Below are 12,666 nucleotides of genomic sequence, written 5' to 3' on the forward strand. Positions count from 1 at the left end.
TTCCCCTTGGGAACAACTAGCCTTGACTCCCCATTCACCAAAACCCTAGGCCAGGACGCTGGGTGAAGGAGTCCCCAGACATGTGGCTCCTCAGAGCCTGGACAGAAAACAAAGCAGGGGGTCATGGTGCCTCCAGAGAGGTGTCTGACCTGGGGTGGAGGGGGGTTGTTGGAGACTTTGATGTGGTCCTAAATGCTATATACATGGATGGACTCCCTGCTTCCAGCCTACATACTTCTGGGCGACTTGGCAGATTCTTGGGGAGTACAAGGAGACCAGATGGACTGGGAGCACTAGCAGAAGCTGACAGACCTGGGAAATATGATCACCCAGTCAGAACTGTTGACAGCTGGGGTTGGGGGTACAGGCCAGTTGTATGTGTGTCAGAGGTGGTGTGGGGAGGTAGCAGGGGGTGGATCGCGGGGTGCTGGCCTGCAGGGCGTCCACTTACGTGTGCTGCTGGAAGAAGCTATAGGCTGCCATCAGGTGCTCGCCCAGAGTCTGAGGATCTGGGGCCGGGACCAAATAAGGGCCACAAGCAAGCCAGGGGTGCACCATCTCCTCCAAGTGACTGCAAGAAGCTCTGCGGATCAGAGCTGGCAGCACCATGTTTGAAAAGCAGCCTTACTGGGAGGAGGCGGTGCTCTGCTGGCACTTGGGGGGGCTGCATGCAGCCTCTGCTCCTTCTCCTCAGATGCCACAGCCTCAGCAGCCATAGATGCCTTGCCGCCACATGCTCTGCACTTCCGACCAGGACCCATGCTATGATCAGAGCAGCCGCCAGCCACTGAAGCCGTTTCCACTGTTGCCTGTGCTCATGCTCTCTCTTCTCTCAGCTCTCTCTTGGCCCCACACTCCTCTCCTGGGCAACCCCGCCCTGAGGCACATGCGCCCCTGCCCCCTTGACCCCTGGCCATTGTTGCCACCAAAGTGTGCCCCTGGACCCCGACCCCTGCTCCCCTGGACCCTGCCCCCCACCCCTGGCCACAATCGCAGCCCTGACTTGGTCCTAAGGCTTCCAGATCATGGCAATTGCAGCCTTACCTCAGCTCAGCACTACCCCTCACCCCCAGTACCGGCCCAGGAGATTGAATCTCCCCTCAGCCCCACCACTGGAGGAGACTCTCCTCCATCCCCCTCCACTCCACACACCAAGCAGGTGCATCGTGAAGCTCCTGTGTGTATGTGTGTTTGTGTGTGTGTGTGAGTGCTGGGGATATGGGTTAGGAACTGAACTGATACATTATACTCAGTACTAAATTGAAGGAAGAATCCAAAATTAGTTACCAATGTTTTAAAAATGCAAGCTAAAGGAAACAATTTATGAAAAAATCAGCATTTACATTAAATACAGAATCAGTATGACTGATATTCCTTTTATCCCAGTTGCAATACGGCTTGCATGATCACTTTTCTGGTTCTATGTTTAGTTAGGTCTTGATATTTAGCTGAAGTTCTGTTCTTTCATATATTCATTTGTCAGATCAAAGAGGAAATTAATTCCATGCCGGAGTCAGCATCCATAATAACGATATAGTTGTATCCTGCTACTTTGCCAAAGTTTCAAATCAGCTTGCGTAACTTGAGTCTTTTTTGGATCTAACTAAATAGGTATGCAATTTTGTCAGTACTAGAAAGATTTTGATCACCACTTATTAAAATAGTATTTTCTAGAAACTACTTCTATCTTTTCATGAAATTTTCTATGTCATTTATATCATGGGTTGATGTTTTCCTTTAGATAACCTACATTCAGTCTTCTACAATTTGGAGTAGTTTAAAATTATGTACACTCAGGTACCCTGCTCAGATTCTATTATTTGCATATTTTGTTCTTGTTAAATCAGTAGGATTTAGGTCTCAATATGGATACCATTGGTCTTATTCGTTGCATTTCTGAATTTTTTAAGTATGTCATGATTTTTGTTATTTTATTCTTTTAATATGTGCAGCTCTCACTCCACATACAGTCACATTTGTTTTAAACAATTTGATCCATTCACTTGATTTGCTATATTACATTCATCTAGATGAATTTAATTACAAATTAACACAACCATATTTCTGAGACACAGTTATCTTTATGGATCTACTCAAGGGTAACATGTATTTCAGGTTTTTGTGCTTAAAAACAAACAGGCACAACAAGTTTTTGTTCCTGGGGGAGTTCTACTTTGTTGGTTGTTTTTCCACCTCTGGTGACTTCAACATATGTGTGCATTTTATTTCAGTTGTTTTGTGTCTATATTTTGTTTCATTTAACAGAAAATACATAAATAATCAGTGATTTAGAACTTTTCCAAATAGATTTCTAAGAGAGATAATTGAAGTTTTGTGATATCTGGACCGGGTAGGTCTTCTTAATGGAGGGGGTAGCAGAATAACAGACACATTCTTTGACATGATTTGAATTCTTCCTCCTCTTGCCTCACTATTTCCAATAGTATTACTTCAAAGCCTTTAGTGGAAAGAAAATAAATTTGTCTGTATGGACTCATAAATTTTGCTTTAATTAGGACACACAACACATTTACATTTGATTTTAACTCTAAAATCTTCTTTCCTTCTTTTAAAATCACAGATGTGAATTTATAATGCTAAAATACCATCTAATAATTTATATGAAATGATCCAAACTATTTTCACTTCACACTATATGTAATATAGAGTGTAATAATAGTGAGTAATGGAGTATGTAATAATTTACTTTGGGGAAAGCTAATTACAGTGGATTTTGTGAGATACTGAGTAATAGTAAAAATTATGTTTGATTCTATTAAAATGTTCACGGTTACATCTAAAAATAACTCATAGTTATAAACCAATAATAAAAAGTAAGATTGTTTATTGGAAAAAGCCAGAAGTTTCAATAAGTTTGCTTTTTACAAATTGACTTGGATCTGGGCTTTGGTGGCTCATGCCTGTAATCCTAGCTACTCAGGAGTCTCAGATTGAGGATAGTGGTTCAAAGCCAGCCTGGGCAGAAAAGTCTGTGAGACTCTTATCTCCAATAACCCACTTGAAAAGTAGAAATGGCACTGTGGCTCAAGTGGTACAGTGGTATCAATGAGCTGAAGAGCTGAGAGACATCGCCCAGGCCCAGAATTCAAGCTGCACGACCACCAACAACAACAAAAAATTGACATGGATTTTTACTTTAAATTTCATGATTTTTTTTATTGTGAAAATACGTACAGAGGGGTTACAATTACATGAGCAAGGAAATGATTACATTTCTTATCAAGCATTGTTGCCCCTCCTTTGTTTCCCCTTACCATCTCTTCCCAACTCCCCACCCCCAAACCAACCCATGCGCCAAAGTTGTAAAGTTTGTTTTCCAACATAACGTGTTGAACATCTGATTGTTGCAATGGGTCCACCTGTATCCCTATTTAAAGAATTTGCTTTTCCCTTCTCCTCCACAAATTATACCAACATCAAACACAGTGAAAACAAGGGTTATACCATGGGGGAGGGACATACAAAGAAATCATCTTAGAAATATGCTAGAAACAATATCAAGAGAAAAAAAACCCATTTGAGTTCTTATCTTTCGCCTAATATCAACTTATCTGACCATTCCTGCTTGATTCAAAAATATACTAGTTATTGTAGATAAGGGAAACCATGGGACCTATATTTATTTGGGCCTTATATAATATATATTAATATATTATATTAATTATTATATTAATTGATTTGCATATATTGAATCAGCTTTGCATCCCTGAAATGAATCCTGTTTGATCGTGGTGTATGATTTTTTGGATGAATTCTTGAAGTCGATTGGCCAAAATTTTGTTGAGAAGTTTTGCATCAATGTTCATCAAAGAAATGAGTCTCTAGTTCTCTTTCTTTGATGAGTCCTTGCCTGGTTTTAGGATGAGGGTTAGGATGTCTTCATAGAATGAGTTCCATGTGCACTTTCTCTTTCAATTTCATTAAAGAGTTGGAGGGTATTGGTGTGAGCTCTGCTTTGAAGGCCTTGTAGAATTCCACTGTAATCCATTGGTCCTTAGATCGGAGTTCTCTTATTGCTGCTTCTATCTCAATGCATGATATGGGCCTGTTAATTCGATTTAACTCATCTTGGTTTAGTTTTGGCATGTCAATATTTGCTAGGAAAAGGTCCATTTCTACCAGGTTCTCAAACTTATTAGCATGAAGATTTGAGAAGTATTCCCTTATAATGTTCTGGATTTTTGGTTGTTTCTGTGGTGATGTTTCCATTCTCATCTCTGAGTTTGTTTATTTCTGTGTGTGCTCTTCTTTTTCTGATAAGATTTGCTAAACGTTTGTCAATTTTTGTTAATTTTTTTGAAGAACCAACTCTTTGTTTTGATGATTCTTTCTATTTTTTTTTTTTGGATTCTAATTCGTTTAATTCTGATTTAATTTTAATTACTTCTTTCAATCTACTGGATTGGGGTTTATTTTGTTGCTCTTTTTCAATGAGGTTCAGATATCTCATTAATTGTTGGTTTCAGATCTCTCTAATTTGTTGATGTAGGAACTCAGAGGTATAAAATTGCCTCTGAGTACTGCATTTCCTGTGTCCCAGAGGTGCTGGTAATTTATGTGTTCATTTTTGTGGACTATCATGAGCATTTGCATTTCCTTTCTAATCTCTTCCATGACCCACTGGTGATTCAACTGTGTGTTGTTCAGCCTCCATGTGTTACAGGACTTTCTTTGGTGGCTTTCAGTGTTGAGTTCTAATTTAATTCCCTTGGATCGTGTTTCTTTGCCTTTATTGTGCTCTTGTTGGTTTTCTATGTGTAGGACATGTTTAAGTATCTTTTGTCAGTCTGGTTTGGTGGTTCTAAAAGCTTGTATCTGAATAGGCCTATCTTTTTGCATGTTTGGGAAATTCTCTGCTACGATTCTGTGAAATAAATTTCCTAAACCGTTAACTTCTGTCTCTAGGTGCTCCTCTACACCCATTACCCTCAGATTAGGCCTTCTGATGGTGCTTTCCAAATGTTGAATAGATCTATCATATTTCTTGGATTTGTCTTGGATAGTTATACATTCTTTCTCTATAATATCTAAGCTGTCTTCAATTCCTGAGATCCGATCTTCTACATGGTCTAACCAACTGTCCAGACTTTCTACTTAGTTTTTTATTTCTTTTCCTTCTAATTGTTTGGCTTTGCTGGCTTCAAATTCTTTGTTGCAGCTTTGTTTTAGGTCTTGTATGAACTTTACTTCCTTAATTTGGTGGTCAGTGTTTCTTCTCAAATCACTTAGTTGATTCGTTATGGTTTCCTTGGACTCCCATTACTTTTCTTGGGCTCCATTGAGCATTCCCTTTGTGGTCTCCCTTAATTCATTCAGCTGTCTGCTCATGGATTCCATGAATGCCTTTATTGATCTTGCTCTATTCTCATCCTTCTCTCGCAAATCCTGTATTACTCTTTGAACAGCTTCCTCACAATCATGCAATTCCTGTCTTTCTCTTTGACTGATCTCAGCCTTCTCATGCAATTTCTGTATTTCTCTTTGACTGTTTTTAACCTGCTTACGCAATTCCTGTATTAATCTTTGAGTAGCTTCCTCATGCTCACAAGATTGGTTTGCCCCCTCTCGCTCTCTATCTCGCTCACACTGAGTCTTTTGCAAACTTTCAATCTATTCATTCACCATGTATACCAGTAAGGCTTGTAGAGCTTTTTGGGTAGTCTCTTCTGGATTATTCATTAATATTCTGTCACCTGATTATCATGAGTGGGAATTCACATACCCAGACTTGCCATTTTTTTGTGTTTTCTGGCTTGTTCTGCCCATTTGGTATGAAAGTAAACCAATTTTGTGCTAGACCACTATTTTAAGGCAAGCATCAACCGGAGTCCTGTAGTTGCACAGTCAAAATGGCTGCAGATACAATCTAGTACATCAGATACAATCTATTCATCATCAAACAACCATGGACTAATAGGGTAATAAAAGCAAAAAGGATTTGACACACCAGAAATTATTAGGTTTAGGGAGAATTGTGGAGAAAAATAGGATTAGAGGGATGTGGAGAGGTAAAAGAAGAGTGAATTTGGGCTGGGAAGGTGGCTCAGTGGTAGAGTGCTTGCCTTGCATGCCTGAGGTTCTGGGTTTGATTCCTCAGCACCACATAAGCAAAAAGAAAAAAGCTGGAAGTGGCGCTGTGGCTCAAGTGGTAGAGTGCTAGCCTTGAGCTGAAGAGCTGAGGGACAGCTCCCAGGCCCAGAGTTCAGGTCCCACGACTGGATCCCTCCCTAAAAAATTTTTTTAAAAAAAGAAATCTGGTGGAAAAAAAGAGTGAATTTAACCAAGTCCTAATCTCTGAGAGGGAAATGCATTGTACAGAATGATTGGAGAGAGATTTTTTAAAAATAAAAAAAAATGGATAAACAAAAATTTAAATCTAAGAAGTGAAACACTTAAAAATTATGTAACTTTAAAGAAATGATATGGAGAGAAGAAAAGGATAGGTTGAGAGGAGAGGAGGGATAGAAAGGAAACATGAAAAAATAAAAAATAAAAGAAAATTAAAATTAGTTAATTGAAAATTATACTGGTATAAAGAGATAATACTGCCATTAAAGAAATTAAGCCTAAGATTTTTTGAATCGAGTAATAAATTTCAGGATTAAGTATGTACACAATGGGGGATAAGGTCTAATAATTGACCACTGGTATGTATCTGGGGATGAGCAGAACAGCAATTATGTCAAACAAAAAGAAAGAGAGAGAGAAAGAAATGAAAACAATAAAAAGAGGACCAAAAGGTCAAAAGAGATTAAACCCACACACACACATCAAAAATAAAAATTATGAGAAAAAATTAACATCAAACACTTTTAAAAATTGAAAAAAAGGTTAAAAAGAAGAGTTCTTTTATTTGGGTTTTTTTTTTTTGGGGGGGGGATGATAAGACCCTGTATCTCTCCTGTGTCTATAACCTGTCTCTTGGTGGAGTCTCTGGTGTGCTTGTGGTGTTTAGTTTTCATTTTGCTTGACTGGTTTCTTAAGTCAGTTTTTTTTGTGCAGGCAGAAAAATGCTCTGCTTTACCCAGGATTTTGTGATCCTCTTCCCAGGCTATTCAGTGGGAGGGAGATATGCTTTGAATATCACCAAAGAGGGAGATGGCAGTTTCCTCCAGTATGTAAATGCCGTGATGAGGTAGGAGTGGGGCCTTTCAGAAAATGGTAGCTTTTCCCTGAGGGGCAACTCCTGAAACACTCATGGAACCCATTCTCAGGGTTTTTGGTTTTTTTTTACTTAGTTTCAATTGTTTGTCTAGGCTGTTGTAGGGAGGGGCAGCCTCTGGCTCTGTTTACCATGTGAAGGACATCACTCCACAGAGGCTCCACTGGCTTGGTGGGGTGACATTTCCCTGTGTGGAGCTGAGCCTGACAGGTCATGTCTACTTCCTGTGACCTACTAAATGACTCTTTTGTTTTCTTCCAAGGCCTGAATTGGAGCTAGCTGCTCAGCCCTGGGGAGGTCAGTAACATAGATGGAGATCTCTGGTAGTGGGGGAGGGGCGGCCTTCCCTCCTCTGATCCCTGAGAAGGAGTAAGGATGTCAGGATTCTACTCATGTAAGAGTGTTGGTTTCTGGGTCATCTCTGGTCTGTGATCTGCAGGATGAAGATATCTGCTCCTTGTCAGTTCTTGCTGGTGTTGAGTAGAATCTGCTCACCAGCCACATCTGGGGCCTTTGTCATGGACTCTCTCTGTAGGTATGGTGGCTATAGCCACTGGCGCTGTACCTACTGCCACCTCAGCTGTGGCTACTGGCAAGTGCTCAGATCTGTCATCTTGCCTGGATTTTCCATCTTTGGCCAAACTCTCTGTACTGTGATGGCACACTTGGTGTGACTGGAACATTTAAACTGCTTTCTATGTAAGAGCTTGTTTACCCTCCAGCTTCTCCTCCTCCATCTTCCCCCAAAACCTCATGATTTTTTGAGTGTTTTTTTAGTGAAAAATGTTTTTGGTGTTTATATTTTGGTTTGGCATAAAATGAGCCTACTATTGTCTTAATTTAATAAAAAAAAACTTTCTGATTCTATGACAGCATAAATTTTCTGAAAAAAAAATCACCACCCATAAAAGAGGAACAAAAAGAAAATAACATATGACAGGAAACATTAATCTTAATGGACTAATAGTCTGTCAGTTTGATTTAACTTTTAATCAAAAATTAAAGTAATACTTGATAATGTTTTATTAACATATTTAAATTTCTTCATTCTTGTCATTTAAGATTCACTTTATAAAGAAATTCAACAGGTGACAGTGTTTTTTCATGACTTTTCCAAAGAAATGATCATTTCATCATTATAGTGTATAGCACAATATACCCAGAAAGCATTTAAGGAAAAATTTTTTCCCATTCTTTGGTTTGCTTCAGTCTGTATTTAAAGCTGCATACCACATTTTACACACTCTGTTGTCTGTCTTCTCATTTGAAACATTTCAATAAGTTTTCTTTCCCTAGTTTGTCAGCCAGCAAATCTTTATAAAACAACATGCTTTCATTCATTGTGCTTTCCAAAATATATCTTACAAATGCCAAAACGAAGCACAATCGGAAACATCTGTGGATTTTTCCACCTAGAGTACAAAGTAATCACTTTCCAAACTCCTTAGAACCAGCTGTTCACTGGCATTAATTGTGCTGTCACTTCCATGCTTTAAAACAACAGCATTTGACAATGGCATACATTTTAATTGGTTTACCACATTTGGTTTGTTTTCAGCCAGGACTGTCTTCACGGAAGATGGTAATGGATGAGGTTTGTAATTATGTATTTTGAAAGGGCTCTAAGTTGTGGATATAGAATATCCATTTCAGTGACTAAATATTTAAATTAAATCCTATAATGGATACTCCTTCAATTTTCTGATTAAAGTGTTCTACAATCTAGATATTTTTTAAGGAAATATTGTAATTGTTTCCTTGGTGACAACGTAATTGGAAGACTTAAAATTTTCTTTTTTTTATAGTGAAAATGCTGTACAGAGGGGTTACAATTACATGGGCAAGATAATGAGTACATTTCTTTTTATTCTTTTTCTTTCTTTTTTTTGGGGGGGGGTCTGGTCTTGGGGCCTGGGTGCTGTCCCTCAGCTCTTCAGCTCAAGGCTAGTGCTCTACCACTTGAGCCAAAGCACCACTTCTGGCTTTTTTCTTTTTGCTTATGTGGTGCTGACGAATCGAACCCAGGGCCTTGAGTATGCAAGGCAAGCGCTCTACCACTGAGCCACCTTCCTAGTCCATGAGTGCATTTCTTATCAAGCATTGTAGCCTCCTCCTTGGTTCCCCCTTCCCATCCCTTCCCTTCCCATCCTTCCACCCCCTACCCCTCCACACAATCCTCCTCCCCGCCCCCACCAAAGTTGTAAAGTTCGTTTTTCCATATAACGACTTGTACATCTCATTGTTCCAAAGGATCCAACTGTACCCCTATTTAAACGATTTGTTTTTTTTCCTTCCCTTCCACAAATTATACCAACCTCAAATACAGTGAAAGCAGGGTTATACCATGGGGGAGGGACATACAAAGCAACAAAGAAATAATCTTATAAATGTGTAGAAACAATCACCTGAAAGAAAAAAAATTTGAATACATATATTAGGGTTCACTTCCCTAAAATCAACTTATCTGACCTTTTCTGCTTGACTCAGACAAATACTAGTTATTGCAAATAAGGGAAACCATGAGACCTAAGTTTCTTTGGTACCGGCTTACTTCACTTAATATGAATTTTTTTCTATGGAAGACTTAAAATTTTCATATACTATTGCCGTCTTAAATGAAGTGAATGTACCTGGGTTTGCATACAGAACTTTTGGGACAGCATTAATGTTTGAATCTTTGATGGGATTTGATTGGGAATTGTGGCAGGCTTTCATGGTATGAGAAGAAAAAGGATCTGATTGGAATTTATAGCAATATCTAGTTGCTTCCACCCCTGGACAAATCATTATCATTGGTGAAGATGTTGCCATTTGAATTTACAATGCCCCAGAAAGACCTATGTGTTAAAGAAAAATGACTTTCCATTTCCTCCCAGACTGTGGAGAATACCTGAATAGTTCTTCTGGAGATTAAGTTCTTCAGAATAAAACCTATGAGAACATGCACTCTCATCTTCTTTCTTCTTTTCTCTTTTAATCATTCTAGGTCAAAAACATTTCTTTTTGTCATACTCCTCACCTTGACATTGTCTTGTCACAGGCCACCAAAACAATAAAACCGACTGAACATACACTGAAACCTTCAAACTTATAAATCTGAGTAAGCCTTTCTGTTTAATAAATGGACAATATCATTTACTATGGTAGGTTATAAAGCTAACACAGAAATCTAGTCTTTCTAACAATGTAGAGTATATAAAAAATGCTTCATTATAAAATATCTAACTCCAAGTTATATTTTGTGTTTTTGTTTCTGTAGATCTTAGGGCTTAAACTCATGGCCTGACTGGTCGTTTTGTGTTCAAGGCCAGTGCTCTACATAAAATCTGAACTGGAACTCCTTTTCTCCTGGTGGTTAATTGGAAATAAGAATCTAATGAACTTTCCTATTCTGGCTGGCCTATTCATGTTGCATACTTTATGTAATTCCAATTCTCAGCATTATATACATGTTCCAACTACAATATAAAAAACTTAAAATATACTAAGGATATTTGTAAAGTATAAAATGAGGGAAGAATTTTCATCCTTTAGAAATCTATGCAAAATCTATGCTAAACTATTGATATTTTACTGGACCTTTCCTGCAACCAGTTTGATATAGTTTAATACTTGTCACACAAACTTTCTCTGTATTCTACTGCATATATACTTTTTCACGTATGTTTGTATATGTATACATATATATATCTATCTATATATGTTCCAATGTGCATCATCGGACTTGAAACTGCTTTGTTTTGCTGTTCAGCAATGAACCTTGTCGGCTCATTCTGTGACAATATCTGTTCTCATTTTCATCATTCCTTTATTTACCAAATCATCAGCCTTCTAAAATCAGCTTCATTTCTTGGGTAAGGTTACCAATCAGTCCAACTAATATCCACCCAGAGGCTTTTAATAAAGCAAGTTTTAAGGAAGAATATAACATGAAGTGACAACTACAGAAATTCCACAGAGACCTGACATCTTTCACATTTCTGTCTTCCTTCTCTTCTCATACTTCAGAAAGTATTGACTAACACTATAAATATACTGCAATTATAAGTTAAGGATCAGTGTTTTCTTTCCAACCTGAAGCCTTCTTTTCCATGATTCTTAACATAAACTTTTTGGAAGATTTTTTTGGATTGTGATGGGATTCCACCCAAAACAAAGCCATGTATATCAAGAAAGTCAACGTTTTCAACTCAGAGTACTAAACAAAAGAGGGAGAAAATTAAGGTTAGCTATATATGTTAAGCACAAATATAGGCAATATCAAGATATCTTGAAATTGTATACTTTTACTGGATAAAGTGGCTCAAACCTGTAATATTATCTACTTAGAAAACAGAGATTAGAGAATTTCAGTTCCAGGCAAGCCCAGACCAAAAAAAAAAAAAAAAGAAGTTTCAGAAACTCTAACCATTTGATGGGTGCTATGTGTTTCGCTTGTGTTAGGAGGACCACAGTCCAAGCAGATCCAGGCATAGTGATACTTACCTCAAAAGAAGCAATCAAGTTACAATCTGCAGGTATGGCAGTTGTAGAGATACCAAAGTTGTAAAGTTCCTTTCATTGTTGCAATGGGTCTACTTGTATCCCTATTTAAACATTTTCCCCTTCCCCTCCACAAATTATGCCAACATCAAAAATGTGTGCTTATGTAAGAAATGCATGATTCTAAAATTTCATGACAATTCTTTTGAACTTACATTTTTGTGGAATTGACTAAGAAAATAAATTACACCTTCTATATAAAAAATGTTCTGTGCTTAATCTGGCAGCCTATACACTAACATCGGAATGATACAGAGAAGATTAGCATGGCCCCTGCTCAAGGATGACTCGAAAATGAGTGAAGCAATCCATATTTTTACAACAACAAATGCTGGAGGGGATGGGGCCACCAGGGAACCCTACTGCATTCTTGGTGGGAGTGTAAAAGTCTTCAACCACTTTGGAAAGCAGTATGGAGTTTCCTCAAATGACTCCACATAAAGCTCCCCTATGACCCAGCAATCCCACTTTTGTTCATTTACCCAAAGGATCACAAATAAGACCATACTAAAACTACCAGCACAACTATGTTTATTGCAGCATTATTTACCATAGCTAAGATATGGAACCAACCCAGATGCCCCTCAGTAGATGAATGGATCAAGAAAACCTGGTAAATATATACAATTGCATGCTCTGCCTCCATCAGAAAGAATGACATTGCCCAATTTGTTAGGAAATGGAAAGATTTGGAAAAAAATTTTTAAGTGAAGTAAGCCAACTCCAAAGAAATATAGGTCCCATGGTTTCTCTTATTTTCAATAGCTAATATATGTCCGGGATTATCAGAAAATGTCTTAAGCTATGTGCATTTGACCAGATAAGATGATGTTAAGCTAAACGAACACCAAGATAGGTACACAAGTGATTCTATCTTGCTATTATTTCTAACATACTTATACTGTACGATGTGATTTTTTTTTGTTCCTTTATATGTTCCT

At 38.1% G+C, this 12,666-nt stretch overlaps 1 non-coding gene across 1 annotated transcript; it reads left to right on the forward strand.

The window, feature by feature from the left end:
* Nucleotides 1-11,936: 11,936 nt before the first annotated feature.
* LOC138807431 (U6 spliceosomal RNA) lies at nt 11,937-12,043 on the forward strand. The gene has a single exon (XR_011366147.1). It is a non-coding gene; the product is annotated as a U6 spliceosomal RNA (small nuclear RNA).
* Nucleotides 12,044-12,666: the final 623 nt, after the last annotated feature.

The sequence above is a fragment of the Dipodomys merriami genome, unplaced genomic scaffold, assembly GCF_024711535.1.
Source record: "Dipodomys merriami isolate MVZ:Mamm:240054 unplaced genomic scaffold, mDipMer1.0.p SCAF_101, whole genome shotgun sequence".
Classification (NCBI taxonomy): Eukaryota; Metazoa; Chordata; class Mammalia; order Rodentia; family Heteromyidae; genus Dipodomys; species Dipodomys merriami.